Source organism: Tamandua tetradactyla, unplaced genomic scaffold (genome assembly GCF_023851605.1).
Source record: "Tamandua tetradactyla isolate mTamTet1 unplaced genomic scaffold, mTamTet1.pri scaffold_91_ctg1, whole genome shotgun sequence".
Classification (NCBI taxonomy): domain Eukaryota; kingdom Metazoa; phylum Chordata; class Mammalia; order Pilosa; family Myrmecophagidae; genus Tamandua; species Tamandua tetradactyla.
This window is the reverse complement of record NW_027518406.1, coordinates 421632-436081: the sequence shown is the minus strand read 5'-3', so window position 1 is coordinate 436081 and position 14450 is coordinate 421632. Positions and strand designations below refer to the sequence as shown.

General features: G+C 37.2%; 1 pseudogene; it reads right to left on the bottom strand.

The window, feature by feature from the left end:
• Positions 1-14450, bottom strand: part of LOC143673297 (thyroid peroxidase-like) — a 42527-nt pseudogene that overhangs the window by 2112 nt on the left and 25965 nt on the right.

Genomic DNA, 14450 nt, shown 5'->3' with positions numbered 1-14450 from the left:
ATGCTATGAAAATTAAAGGTAATGCATAAAGGAAAAACCAAGCAGAATATCTAGAATACAATAGGCACTCAAAGTATTATAGCTTTTAATAGAGATAGTCTTGGTAATAACAGTAATAATAGTCATTTTGAAAGGAAAGCTCATGGGATTAGAGTTATTAGTTGAGAACAGAAGTTTAATGAATTGGAGTTGTTGCTAATTGTCTTTATGTTATAAATGCTATTTTAAAATGTTATATTTGTAGCTAACCATGTCAAAGTCTTTCCACATATAATAGCTCTCTTAGATAAAACTGGGTCTGGAAATCACACCCTTCTGCATTCCATGGCATAGAACTCTGAAGAGTTAGGTGATAAATATGACTGTGTATGCAGCCTCATCTCAGAGAGAGGGAGCGAGAATATTCAATTAGGCTTACTTTTGTCATGAGATCATGAAAAATGTCATTGCCCATTAGTGCTTACAACTCCAATTTTCTCTTTCATATCCAATGGAATGTGAAATAAAAATTGACAAAGCAAAATGAAGATTCCCCTGTCATGGAAAACCAGCTCTGCCCACTTGGCTCATTTTCTCATTTGCCTTCCAGGCAGTTTCCAACTCATCTCCTTTCCACTCCTTGATCTCATCCCCTTTCCCTTGAGCTTAGACTTATGGTACATATTATAAATCTATCCTAATCAGAAGCAGAAGTCAAGGACCAGTATTTATTCTAGGTCTCCTTACCCTAAAATTAACAGCCTGAAGAATGTGCAACAAACCTACCCTGGTTTGGATAATGATGTTCCTTACAAAAGAGAAGTACAAATAGTGTTGGTCCCATGGTATCCAGGAATTTCTGTATCAATTTGCATAAAGACCTAGGCATGGCTTAACTGGCCAGATTGTTTTCCAAGGAAAGCAACAGATTGCATCCCCAAATCTCCACAACTAGCTCACAAACATCTGCACAGATGTTTTCATTTCCTAAAGCAAATCTGTTCTGATTGCAAATCTTACTTTCCTTAATAGATGCAGAAACATTTTTCTGTATTCATTTATTGCAGTACCTCCTGACGATAGCAAGTACAAAAAGCCACAGACACATAGCTTTTTATCTATTTTGAATTCACAACTTTGAAACACTCAAATGAGACTTATTATAGTTCATTTGCAGGGTTTTTTTCCTTCAGATTTTTATGTGGATGGATTTTAGTGGAGAAGTAGGATTTGGATAGAGAAGAGAACATAAAATCTCATTTGATTTGCTTTATTAAATATTCAATTAAGCCTGTACCTGATAAGCTGATTTCATTGAGGATCAGCTAGAGCACTTATGTTCGCCTCAATTTACCATAGAAATAAAGAGTTCCTCCTCTGGTATACTTAAGAGTCTATTTTATTCTTGTAGTTCTTAATTCAGAAACTTCTAGTATAGGGCATAAATATGGTGAAAATATTTGTTTACATAAATGAATGCATTTACACCATAGTTTTTTCTCCATTGAGCTTTTTGCAATTTGTTTATTTTTAAGATATTATATTTTAGTATTATAAAACACTGAGTTGTGTAAATAAAAAGTTAACAACCTCTCCTTCCTTTTTTCCATCTCACACAACAGAGATAACTTACAGTAATGAACTCTTGTGTACTGCCATTCTTTCTTCATATTCATGAAAATATCTATAAATGATACACATAAATATATTTCATTGTATTTTTGTAACTTTCATTTTTATTTAGTGATGTATATCATAGACAGTATTCCATGTCAATACAAACATTTCTAGGTTATCCAGCATGATAATAAATATTATGGCTGTGTAATAATTTAGACTATTATTTCCTTGTAGGTGGATATTTAGCTTGTTTCAACTTTTTGACACTATAAATAATGTTGCAGCAAGCACTGCTTATGATGCATATGGCTTTATGTATTGGCACTTTTCTATCTATAAGCCAAATTTCCAAAGTTGGGATTGATTAATTAAAAAGGGCACTTGATTTATAAGAATGCCATATTAACAGTCCCCCCAAAAAGAAAGGCAAGATTCACATTCCTTCCAACAAAATATATGTGTGTATCTACTTCCCAACATACTCAATAGCTTTGGTTGTCATGATCCTTATAAATTAAAACTAAAAATAGCATATTTTATTTAATTTTCCAGTTCTTTGATTTTGTGGTAAGATTATGCTATTCATGTATTTATTTATTTTGGCCTTTTCATTTTCCTTATTAATCACCTGCCAATATAAATAATATGTAACATATAAAATATAGATTTGCATTGGTCTATTGACTATACTATTCCCTGTTTAAAAACTGATTCCCAACACAATAAAATATAGTTGATTATGTACTCAACCGTTTTGTACCTGTCCTTTCCTTGACACACATTGTAAGGATGTTCAGAAACAAAAATGAAAACAAAGACAAAATATGTGATCAAGTACAGACAGTATCTGGCAAAACTTACTGACCACACAATATGTAGCTGGAAGTATGGAGAGCACATTTAGTGTGGCTTAGAGCTCTTCTAACTTCAAGTTTCTCTGTGCAAGTACAAAGCCACTTCCTTTTTTCATGGATTTAATTAAAAGGAAAAAATAATCAAGTGAACTGTTCCTAAAACCATCACATTGTCAAAATGTTGGGCTTGCAGAGCAGCCACGAACCTGCCCTGAACTTGTTCATTTATTTATTAACTCATCATGCCCCATCTAGCTCCCTGAAGGCATGTCTATATTCCATCATACATATTAGACACTCAATAACTATTTGTTGAGGAAATGCATTCAATGTCTACTATATGAGCAATTCAGAAATGAACAAGTCACCTTCTTTAAGGAATTCACAATGCAGAACAGGAAGTAGATTTGCAAAGTAAATTGTTCCAATTTTTCAAGCACTTGCTATGTTAATCACAGTAACACTGTAGTTATGTGCTTGTTCTATGTGCTATGGGTTTATTAACTAATTTAATTCACAATCAGTATAAATAGAGGTTATTATTATCCTATTTTAATTTGAAATGAGGCACATAGAAGCTAAGCCGATTTTGCCAAGGTCATATATGCAGTTCAGGATGGTGACCTGTTCTAGATGTTACTGGATGGGGGCTCCAGTGAAGTTCTGGTTAAAGTACAATAGTGGTAGAGGTCTAGTGATCCAGCTTGTTTTGGAGAGGGGGGATTCTCAGTGAGGCTTGCACCAAGTAGATAAGGAGTGTCAGCTTTCCAGACCCAGAGGATGCATGACAAATCAGGGTGTATTTCTTGGGGAGTGGCAGGAGAAGCATTTGGAGAGGTTAGAAGGGAATAGGAAAGGAAGAGTTTTTGGCATGAAGTAACCTGATCAGTCTTGGTTTTGCAACAAAGCATGGTGGAAGGATTTGGAGAAGAGCAAATGGAGATTGGGAGACAGATTATGTAGGCTAGTGGAATCGTCCAGGTCAAGATGATGAGATGGCAAAATAGAAGGAGATATATGGTCAAGGTTAATCACCAGGGCTTTTCAAATTTTAATATGCACAGAATTGTTCCAGGATCTCATTAAAATTCAAATTCTGACTTAGTAGCTTTGGATTGTTCCTGAGATGCTGCATTTCTAATAAACTCTTAACAATGCTGCTGTTGCTGATCCATGGAACATATTTTGAGCATTTCTCTGTGCCATGAATTGTGATCACTGCTGTGGGATATACATTGGGTTGGCTCAGATGCCATGGAATACTCAGTCTGAATATTTAAAAAGTGGTTAATATTTATTGTTTGTTGTTAGCATATGCCAGGCATTGTGCCAGACAACCTATACACCATAACTTATGTTAGATAATGGTTAATTGTTGGTATGAAAAATTAAGGAAGAAAAAAAAAAGACTTGGTTGGGGGTGGGTGGGTTTGAGATGGGATGGGTTATGAAAAGAATTCTGATATAAAAAAGTAATTTTAATGGCTATCCTAACATTGTCCAGAGGATGCAAAAAAGACATTCCAGATTTAGGAAATGGTATAAGCAATGTCCTGGAGGCTTGACATTCAGAGCATATTTACAGAATGACAGGTCAGTGTAGACAGAGTGGAGGATGCATGATATTTTCATTTATATGTATATTCTTAAGCCTTTATTAGTCTTTTATTTGTACCTTAGATATCCTTGTGAATAGAGCATTTGGGGGATAAGCACCTAGGACAAAGAAGCAAAAAGAATATATAAAACATCTAGGTATTTAGGCAAAGAAGATATAATACATACATAGTGTGTTAGTTAGATTCAATTGTCAACTTGACCAGGTGAGCATACCTAATCTTATTGCTGCGGACATAAGCCAATGGTACATGAACCTCATCTGTTGCTAATTACATCTGCAGTCAGCTAGGAGGCATGTCTGCTGCAATGAGTGACATTTGACTTAATTAGCTGGTGCTTAAATGAGAGATTGCAATGTAAAACTGCTAAGCATCTCGGCATTCCTCATCTCAGCACTAGCAGCTCAGCCCAGGCCTTTGGAGATGCAGAAAGAAGTCACCCCGGGGAAAGTTGTTGGAACCCAGGGGCCTGGAGCGAAGACCAGCAGAGACCATCCTGTGCCTTCCACGTAAGAAAGAACCTCAGTGGAAAGTTAGCTGCCTTTCCTCTGAAGAACCAACAAAATAAATCCCCTTTTATTAAAAGCCAATCCATCTCTGGTGTGTTGCATTCCAGCAGCTAGCAAACTTGAATGCATAGGAAGTGATATGTTTCTCAACCAGGAGGGAGGAGAAGGGACCAAAATTTATTAACAGAGCTTTATTGTCTGGCTATGCACAGATGGTGCCTAAAATGGCAATAGCAATGAGCAGTGGAAGGGGTACAGCTTTTATAGGATGGTTGTTGGGAAACAGGGAAAGGGAGGTGGTAGGTTTTCTTTGTCTAGCTTGGAAGTGGAAAATTGGCAGGTCTCCACTGGTTGGCTTAGAAGTGGGGGGGGGGCTGCTAAGTGGGAAGTTATGGCAGCTGTTGGGGCTGTAACTGCCAGAGGGCAGATGTTGGATAAGGGGAGTTATAGCAGGAATGCATCTGCCAGAGCCAGATGCAAGGACACTCAGGTGATTGCTGTGCTGGCTGGAGCAGGTTTGGTTTTGCAAGAAGCTTTCTGGAAGTTGTGAGTAGGGGCAGTTTCCTGGAATGCTTACTGAGGGTTGGTTACTTCAAAGAGGAAGGGGTTCTGCCTAACAGTTAGTATATATCATGTAAAGACTTATTGAACATTAAACATGCAAGGTACTAAACCCTAAAGTAGACATCATATTTTTCTTGACAGTACTGCCAAGCTTGAAAACAAAGAATCATGGGTAAAGTGGGCATTTTAACTTTATCCAGCCAAGAAGCCAAAAGAACATAAAAACTTCCAGATATGTACTACTTTTCCTCCTGAAAGATAAACTACAGAACCTAGTACTAAACAGAATAGTTGGGTCCCTGTAAAGTGAGGTTTCTGGTAAGTGACTGATGGTGCCCTCTGAAAGGAACACCTTGGTCATGGTTCTCCATTGACATTGCCTCTTACCTCTGGGGAGATTCTTCTTGTTCCATGTCAACCATAACCAAATCTAAAATAAATGTTGAGTATATTCTCCTTGGGCTCTCCTAGCTTATTTTCTACCAGTGCAAATCAGGGAGTCTGAAGATTGTTGTAGTGCTTTAAACAAAGACTTTTCCATTCCAGGCTAGTATTTTCTTTGGTAATAAATTCCTTTCTGTACCTAACAGGCATCTAATATGTTTATTTACAATCAGTTCCAGGTGTTATTAACTATTTTCAAAGATGATATCTCCTAGACATCATCCTCGAGGCAACTTTATTTTTTTTTGCCTCCTCATGCTCTCTTTCTCAATTTAAAGACCTGGAGCATGTCTGAGACAATTGACTTCGGTGGTCAGCCCATATCCTTAAACTGATAGTTGCCAGAGGACTAAGTCTCAATGGATGTTTGGGGCTCATAGCCTCACTCAGTCTTATGTCTTACTACCGAGAGTCTAGAGAAAATTGCCTCTTGCAACCTTTCAAGGGTGAAACATTTTGGACCCCCTTTCTCTTTTTATTTTAGTTTGAAAACCAGCCAAATTCTCATATGAGCTCATCTCTTTCTTCTAATATTTGCAAAATGCAGCTCATTAAGGAGTAGCACATGCTATGCTATATTGCTAATTTTATTATCTCCCCAAATATTATACATTCTTGAAGGGTAATTGGACTGCTTTTCAAATTACTGCAGGTGAGAGAGTTTGAACAAATGTTTCACAATTGCATGAGACAAGTACTTATGATTTTAGCTTCTAAAATTAATTTCCTTACTGCTCACCACTCACCCACTGAGCCACTGTCACATATTTTAAGTTTTGTGATGGGGGGGATTTCTGAATTAGTTCAGTAATACTACTTGGTGTAAGAATAAATATCCCCAAAGGTTAGGAACTTAGTGTATAAAGGTTCATTTATATTTAATAAAAAGGTCCAATGGGAATATCCCTGGTCTGCTGGCTTTCCTCCAGTAGTGATTCAATGACACAGGTTTTTTTCCATCTGGTAGCTTTACCATCTTCAGTACATGATTTTCCCAGGTGTCATACCCTCTTCAAGCTGTCAAAAGGGAAAAACAAGTGGACGGTGGCTTGTGGGAGTTTCTTATCGGGTAGATTGGAGGGGACTATCACCACTTCTGTTCTCATTTCATTGGCTAGAATGCAGAATATATCCATATCTAGATATAAGGAAGATAGGAAATATTGTCCAGTATTGTAGACTAACCACTCCAAGTGGGAGAAGGTCTTCATCTGTGGATTCTTAGAGTATAAAACATTTTTCTGCTTTGTTTCATTTAAGAAATTGGCTTATCTGTTCTTTACTATAAACCTCTATAAATGAACTTTGCTCCTTTCTCTTTCCATGTCTACCTTGCCTGTTCATCATGTTTTGATGAGGACTGCCTCGATGCTTCAATCATGTTCATTGTTGAGAAAAATGTCAATTTGGGAACATGTTTCACAAACAAGAGAATAACTCATTTTCATGCCAAAACAGTTACTGGGAACATTGATTATGCTCAGAAGCACCTTTCAATGAATGAATAGATATTCAATGACATTTATCATTAATTCCTATTTGAAAATGCAGATTTTATTTTTGGCAATTAAGTCATTAATAAATACAGGCCTTGTTAAATGACTGACCTTTACAAATCGGTGACTGGAAATCCCATCCTTTGTCTGTGCAAGTGATCTGTTCTTGTCCTTGAAGCTCACATCTGTGATGACAGAAATGCACCAAGATGCGTTTTCCAGATTCACCACAGTCCACAAAGTCCCCATATTCCACTTTACCTGGGAAATCACACTTGTCATCTATACAACATTGAAATGCCAAAATATGGCAAAACTCATTCTTTTATTCCTTCCTTCCCTGCACTATGGAGTAGAACTATATTCCATTCCTCCTTGGCTTCTCAAGAATATCATTTCAGTAAATTTCCCACTCAAGGGGTCCTTTCATCTTCAAAAACAAAGCACAATTTCTTCTCTCTTAATTAAACCTCTACCTCATCACTGTCTATCTGCTAGCCTACAATAAAACTTCCTGAAAGGCTTATCAGTATTTGTCTGATTCTTCTCTTGCTACTCTCTTAACTCAACCCCAAACAAGCTCTTACTTCCCACAGCCACAGAATTGCATTTAACATCAACAATGACTTCCAGTTGCCAAACGCAATGGATAAGCCTCAGTCTTTACCTTTTACACAGTCACTCCCTCTTTCTCAAAACACATTCTTCACTTGGCTTCCCTAAAAAACACAAACTGCTGCTTCTGAGTGACCTCACTTGTATCTCCTTCTGTTTCTTTACTTGTTATCTTTTTACCTCCAGAATTAGAGAGGGTGTATGCATTCAATTTTTTTAACATCTTCTCTTTTCTATGTGCAATCACCCCCTAGGTGATTAATCAGTTTCTTGTCATTAAATACCACCTCTACAGATCCATTTACAGTTAAATCCCAAATACATCTAGTTCAGACCACTTTGAATTCTACTCTTCTATACCCACCTGCCTTCTGTACATCTCCATTGAAATGCCTTTTGGCATCTCAAACGTAATATGTCCACAATAAAACTACCAATTTTCTGCTCCACACTTGCTTCATTCACAGCCATACCCATTTCAATACATGGGAATCTATCTTTCTAGTTGCTTGAAGTTAGGAAATCAGGTTGACTCTATTGTCAAAATATGTCCATAATCTGGCCACTTCTCACTACTTCTGTTATCACTGGGGGTGCATGCCACCATATCTCTTTGTGTTTTCCATGGAATAATGTAATAGCTTCTCAAAAAAAAAATACCTTGTCTCTGCTTTTGCATTTGCTTATCAACCACTAGCATATTCTCAGTAAATGGCCAAGGGATCCTATGAAAATATATATTGGATAATGTGTCTCCTCTGGGCAAATCATTCAACATTTTGAATGTCATTCAGTATAAAGACAAAATCCTCACAAGGGCCATGAGGACCTTATACAATCTTTGACCTTGCTGTCTCTGATCTCATTTCCTACTTCTCATTTCCTCACTCACTCCACCCACCTCTGTTAGCCTCCGCGTGGTGCCCTGAGTGTCCCAGGTGTGATTTTTGCCTCCGGAGCTCTGTACTTGCTCTTCCCATGGAAAAGAACACTTGCCTTACCTTCTCAGTGGGGCTGGTCTTGCCTCGCTGGTTGAAAATGTAAAGCCTCTCACTCCAACTCAGCCTCCCTGTCCTTCTCTATAGCATATATGGTATGTAACATTATATGTATTACCTATTTATTTTGTTTATTGTCTGTCTTCTCTATCAAGAATGTAGGTACTAGGAAGGCAAATATGTGTTTGCACAGGGTATGTGAGTGTTTTTATTCCTACAGATGTTTTCCCAGAACCTTGGAGAGTGGCTCTTACATAGGTGCTACTAAATACATAATTCTTAATCCCTGTTTTGAGCCAGGTTTTGTAAAAGACAGAGTTGGTGCCATAAATAATAAAAGAGGATTAAGAGAAGTATTTCATTCTGTGTGTAAATGAGATTTGTGAGATATAATTTGTATGATTTGATCTGTCTTATAAACTTGTGTAGTACAAAAATTTAAGTCAGAAGATCTGGTTTTAAGCCTTGGCTCTGTCATTTAATAGAGAATAGAAGAATAATTTTGGTGGGTGTTATGTTAATATTGAAATCACTGACTTGCTAAATTAAATTCTAAATGATCCTCAAGTTCTTGGTAAGGTTTATGCCTTCCTATATAGCTCTTTTCTATATAGCCAAACATTGCTCTCTTCATTCTCATATAAAAATGCATCATCTACATTTTATATGATACATTTTAATTTATTCATTAATTTATAAATTCTCAACTAGGGGTGATTTTGGCAATTCTGGAGATATGACAGCACCTCTGAGAAGTGCGACTGGAATTTTGTGGGTAGAGATCAGAGATGCTGCTAAATATTTTACAATGCACAGCACAGACCCCAGCACTAAGAATTATTGAGTATAAATTGTCAATATGCTGAGGTTGAGAAACCTAATCTAATCCCTCACTTAGCACTTACATAATAATACAACAATATGTAATTGTTTCATTCATCAATGCTTTTTGTTTTTACATGGGCAGGCACTGGGAATCGAATCAGGTCACCTGCATGGAAGGCAAGCATTCTACCACTGAACCACCTGTGCACCCCCCAATGTCTTTTTAATAAGGAGGGACCATGCAGATTAATTTTTTTTTCAGAATTCCAAATTTCTTCCCCATTTGGGAGGAGGCATTCAGGAAACAGCACTTAACTGAACTGCAACCATGTTAAATTAACACCCTTGAGAATATAAGCATACCATTCATGTTATTTTCTCAATCAGAGCTTATTAAAATCGGTCTTTTTGAGAAGTTACACTTTCTATAATTAAATTTACATATCACAATATTATTTTAAAAGAAGCTTAATTTTACCTTGATGAAATATTTCCCTCCATACTTCCAAGTTCATCGCTGGAATGTTTTCACATGATTCAAAGTCCTGGGGAAATTTTCCAACTTGAAAGGCATTGACTGGTACTCTGGTGAGACCAGTGTTGTCACAGATGATGCAGGATAAAGAGTGCTTTGCCAGTTCATTCCTTTGAGCTTCAGTAAACACGTGGTTGTTTTTCCACCAAAACCTACATGGAATGAGAGAACAGTATAAGAATGCTTAAGTAGAGAACTCCTTTTGGGTCATTTCCTATTTAGTTCATAAAATAAATACCATCCTATCACATTGCTTCATTCCGAGTCTTCTCCAGACATGCTGCCTCTCTTCCTTTTTAGTCTTTAATCTCCAACCCAAGAAAAGATTTCGTCTGCAGGTAGTTGATTTTGTCTGCAGCTCTGTTGCCTTTTCATATATATCTCCCACTTCATCTTTGAGCAATCCATTAACATCTCAAGTTAAATACACAAACCAGAAATCTAATTGCTTCAAGGAATCTTGGCACAAGGAGCTCAGGACTCAAACCAATATGACTTCTGATCCTATCCCTGATGCTTCTTAGCTTTATCTCTCTAGGAAACACTGTTTTATTATGTGGAAAATTTTCTCATAGAGTTTTTGTTAGAATAAGAAAACATATGTGGTAGTTAGATTCAGTTGTCAACTTGGCCAAGTGAAGGCACCTAGTTGTTGCTGCAGACATGAGCCCATGGTACATGAACCTCATCTGTTGCTGATTACATCTGCAGTCATCTAGGAGGCATGCCTGCTGCAATGAATGATGTTTGACTTAATTGGCTGGTGCTTAAATGAGAGAGTGCAACGTAGCACAGCCCAAGCAGCTTGACATAGCTCATCTCAGCACTCACAGCTCAGCCCAGGCCTTTGGAGATGCAAAAAGAAATTGCCTCAGAGGCCTGGAGAGAAGTCCAGTGGAGACCATCCTGTACCTTCCCATGTAAGAAAGAACCCCAGTGGAAAGTTAGCTGCCTTTCCTCTGAAGAATTAACAAAATAAATCCTCTTTTATTAAAAGCCAATCCATCTCTGGCATTTTGCTTTCCTGCAGCTAGCAAACTAGAACAACATATAATATGCATGTATATATTGTGTACATATAATGCATTTGTACATGGCAAATCAATATATGTTAGATATTGGTTAAATCACCCACCTTCCCCTGAAACCTATGATACTAGTGTTCATAAATTAAAATTTAAGCAGGGAGTAAGACCCTACTTTATTATTTTCTTCTTTCCTGTTCTGAATTATCTCCATATAGCCACTTTTATAAATGCTCTATATTTTATACATAATACTCAGCCCTTTGCCTCAGCATCTAGGTCTGCTTCCACCCTTTCAAATTCAATAGAAGTTGTTAGAGAACATCTAAAGATGGAATGTAATTTTAGAGTCATCTTGACACCTGGAAGCACATGATGTTCATGTGATGCCTGCTTATTTATTCATGTAATGAAATAATATGAAAAAAATTAATAATAGCTAACACTATTAAGTGCTCAGACTTTGCTATATACTCTGTATTTATTTGATTTTAATCACTAAAATTAAGTAATTTCAATTATTTAATTTAATAAATTTATTAAATAAATTATTAATTAATAATAAATTTATTAAATAAATTATTAATTAAATTTAATCAATAATAAATTTATTAAATAGATTATTAATTAACTTTAATTAATAGTAAATTATTTAATTAAGTAATTTGCACAATTCTCTTATAGTTGAGGAAACTACGGTGGAGAGAAATAACTTGTTTATGGTCATAAATGTATTTGGTGATGGAGCCAATATTTGAATCCAAATTGGGGTTACTTTAAGTAAAGCCAGTATAGAATACTACCTTTCATATAAAATATAGAAGTAACTGATTGCAAATACCTACCAGTCACCTTCCCTCAAGGCCTTCATTTGTTTTCCAATGATACATGCAAAAAGGGGACCTATTCAAGCCTTTGGAAGGAAGTTTTCAGCTAAGCCACCCAGCCAGACATCAATATTATTAGGATGCTTGTATAAGTCCATCATTTTTTCAATGATACTTCTGTTGGCCATGGCAGTGCTCAGGTCAGCTCCAGTCTCCAGTCTTGGCAAGTCACAGAATTCTCTCCATGCATTGTAACCTACAAAGTGAAGAGGTGCATTAGGTTTCCTTTCAAAGTGATCTGAATATTCATTGTTTACCTCATTAATTCTGTAGACCACTGCAATTTATAATTGCAGCACTGTGGAGTCCTGTCCATAATTTCCAGTAACAGAAAATCACTTAATTACCTGATGCCCTGTAGAGTTCAATATATTAGAATCTTCCAGCACAGACTTCAGGGGTCATATTGAAGAGTTTGCTCATAAATGAGCTTAGAGAAAGCAGTAACACTGAATCCAAGACAAACTTAAATGGATTCATAATATTAACAAACCTACACTAAACTCTAGTCTCTACAGAGCAACTGGCATAGGATCCTTATCCTTTTCAGGGTTTACATTCCATCATGACATTGAGAGGGCAGAGAGAAAACCAGCACCTTCTCCCCTCCCTCTTTCCTCCTTCCATATACATGCACATGGAAAGGGCCATAAATGGAGATCTTAATTTTCCTGACCAATTACCTCTTTTATCATTGTCTCCCCTATTGCTTTCAAGATGACCTCCAAACTTCTCAGCATGTCACATAAAGCCCTTGTGGTCAGAGCCCTGATTACTCTCCAGCTTCTGTCATTGTTCTTTCTATCTCCTGTTTTGTAATCTAAGCCTACAACACAACTAGGCACTCTCTCACATTACCCATCTCCTCTATTCTGGCTTTGTCTAACCAGAACATCATCAAAGAGCTTTATTATTTTTCCCTTGCTTATCATTTGTGCCATCTAGAGTTCTTTTACAGGGATTGTGTCTTGTTTATTCCCAGGGTCATATGTATATAGTAAACACTCAACAAAAGTACCATACAAATGCTTGCAGAGAGAAACATATTCATGACTGACCTGATTCTCTTCAGTGGTGCTGAGAAAGAATGATAATTGGGCACTTCTGCTGAGCTTCATGTTTAGATGAATAGAGCTAAAATAAATAATCACATATCTTCCAATTAGTCTGGAAAGGGATCAGGAGATTACATCTGGGTAACAGTTAAGTGAAGGAGCATACTGAGCGAAAGGAGGGAAAGACTTCCAGGTCCAGGGGACAGCTTGGAAGAAGGCAGAGTAGAAGAATGAGCAGACAAATGGAAGCAAGAACCTATTTGTGAGATTTAAAATCTAAGTTTTTAGAAAACCACTGTCAGTTGTGACTGGGTCTATTTTTGAGAATGATTCAAGTTTATGAGGAACAAGCAAGTGCCGGTATTTTTCATGTATCATTCCCAACCTGAGGGGCACTGACCTTGGTTGGAGCACACAGCCTTGGCACTGCTGCCAAGGTATATGTTTCTGAGAGCTGCTGTGACTCTCATCAAGCCTCAGCTGCTGCTGCTTGGGAAGAGAGCTGCCTCTCTCTTAGGGTCTCCTCTCCCACCCTCATACCCTAGCACCTCTACTGGTCTTTCATCTTTATCACATGCCTGTGACACAATCTATTTTAGACCAGTCCATTCCAAACATACTTGGAAAAGTTAGTAAAAATCCATCTAGTTATTTTCCCATGATTCATTAACAGATAAAATGAAAACACAAAATTTGATTTATATAGAAAATATATTTCCATTGTCTGGCATAGGGTTTAGGAAACATAGTAGTTATTTCACTAAATATTTACTGAAAGAATGCATTGATTTTCAGGATAATTAAACCTTAAAGTATCGAGGGAACCAAAGTTCTAAACTTAGGGGAGAATGTTTTATATTAATATAGATGATCTTCAAAATATTTTCAGCAGTGAAACATAATAATTTGTTAGGTTGCCAACCCCCATGGTCACATGAGCCAATTCCTATAATAAACCTCTTACTATCCTTTTGGTTCTGTTTTTATGGAGAACCCTGACTCATATAAGCATCAAGAGCATTCTAGATAGAAGGGACAAGGAAACAGGTACGTCTGGACAGCAACATTTAATACAGGAGAGAAGGCATCTCAGTGGCTGTGGAGGTCTGGGAAGGTGCCAGAGAGGCCAGTGAAGGTGATACAGGAGTGGACAGTAGGGGTGTCAGAGTGGGGGTGATGGGCTGGTAATGATGAGCGAAGTGTGGAGTTAGAATGCATGGTGGGGCTGGCAGCTGCCTAACCTGAGAACAGGAACCAAAGCCCACAATGCTGGGCTAGAAAATTAGACTAGCTGTTTAATTCTAGTCCTGATGGCAGCAGAATAATCCTTGCTGGCCCCTAAAAACATTCAGATTCAGAATAAAGGGAAGGAGAATGGACATTCTTATCAACAGCATAAACTCTGTATACTGCATCTGGGAAGAT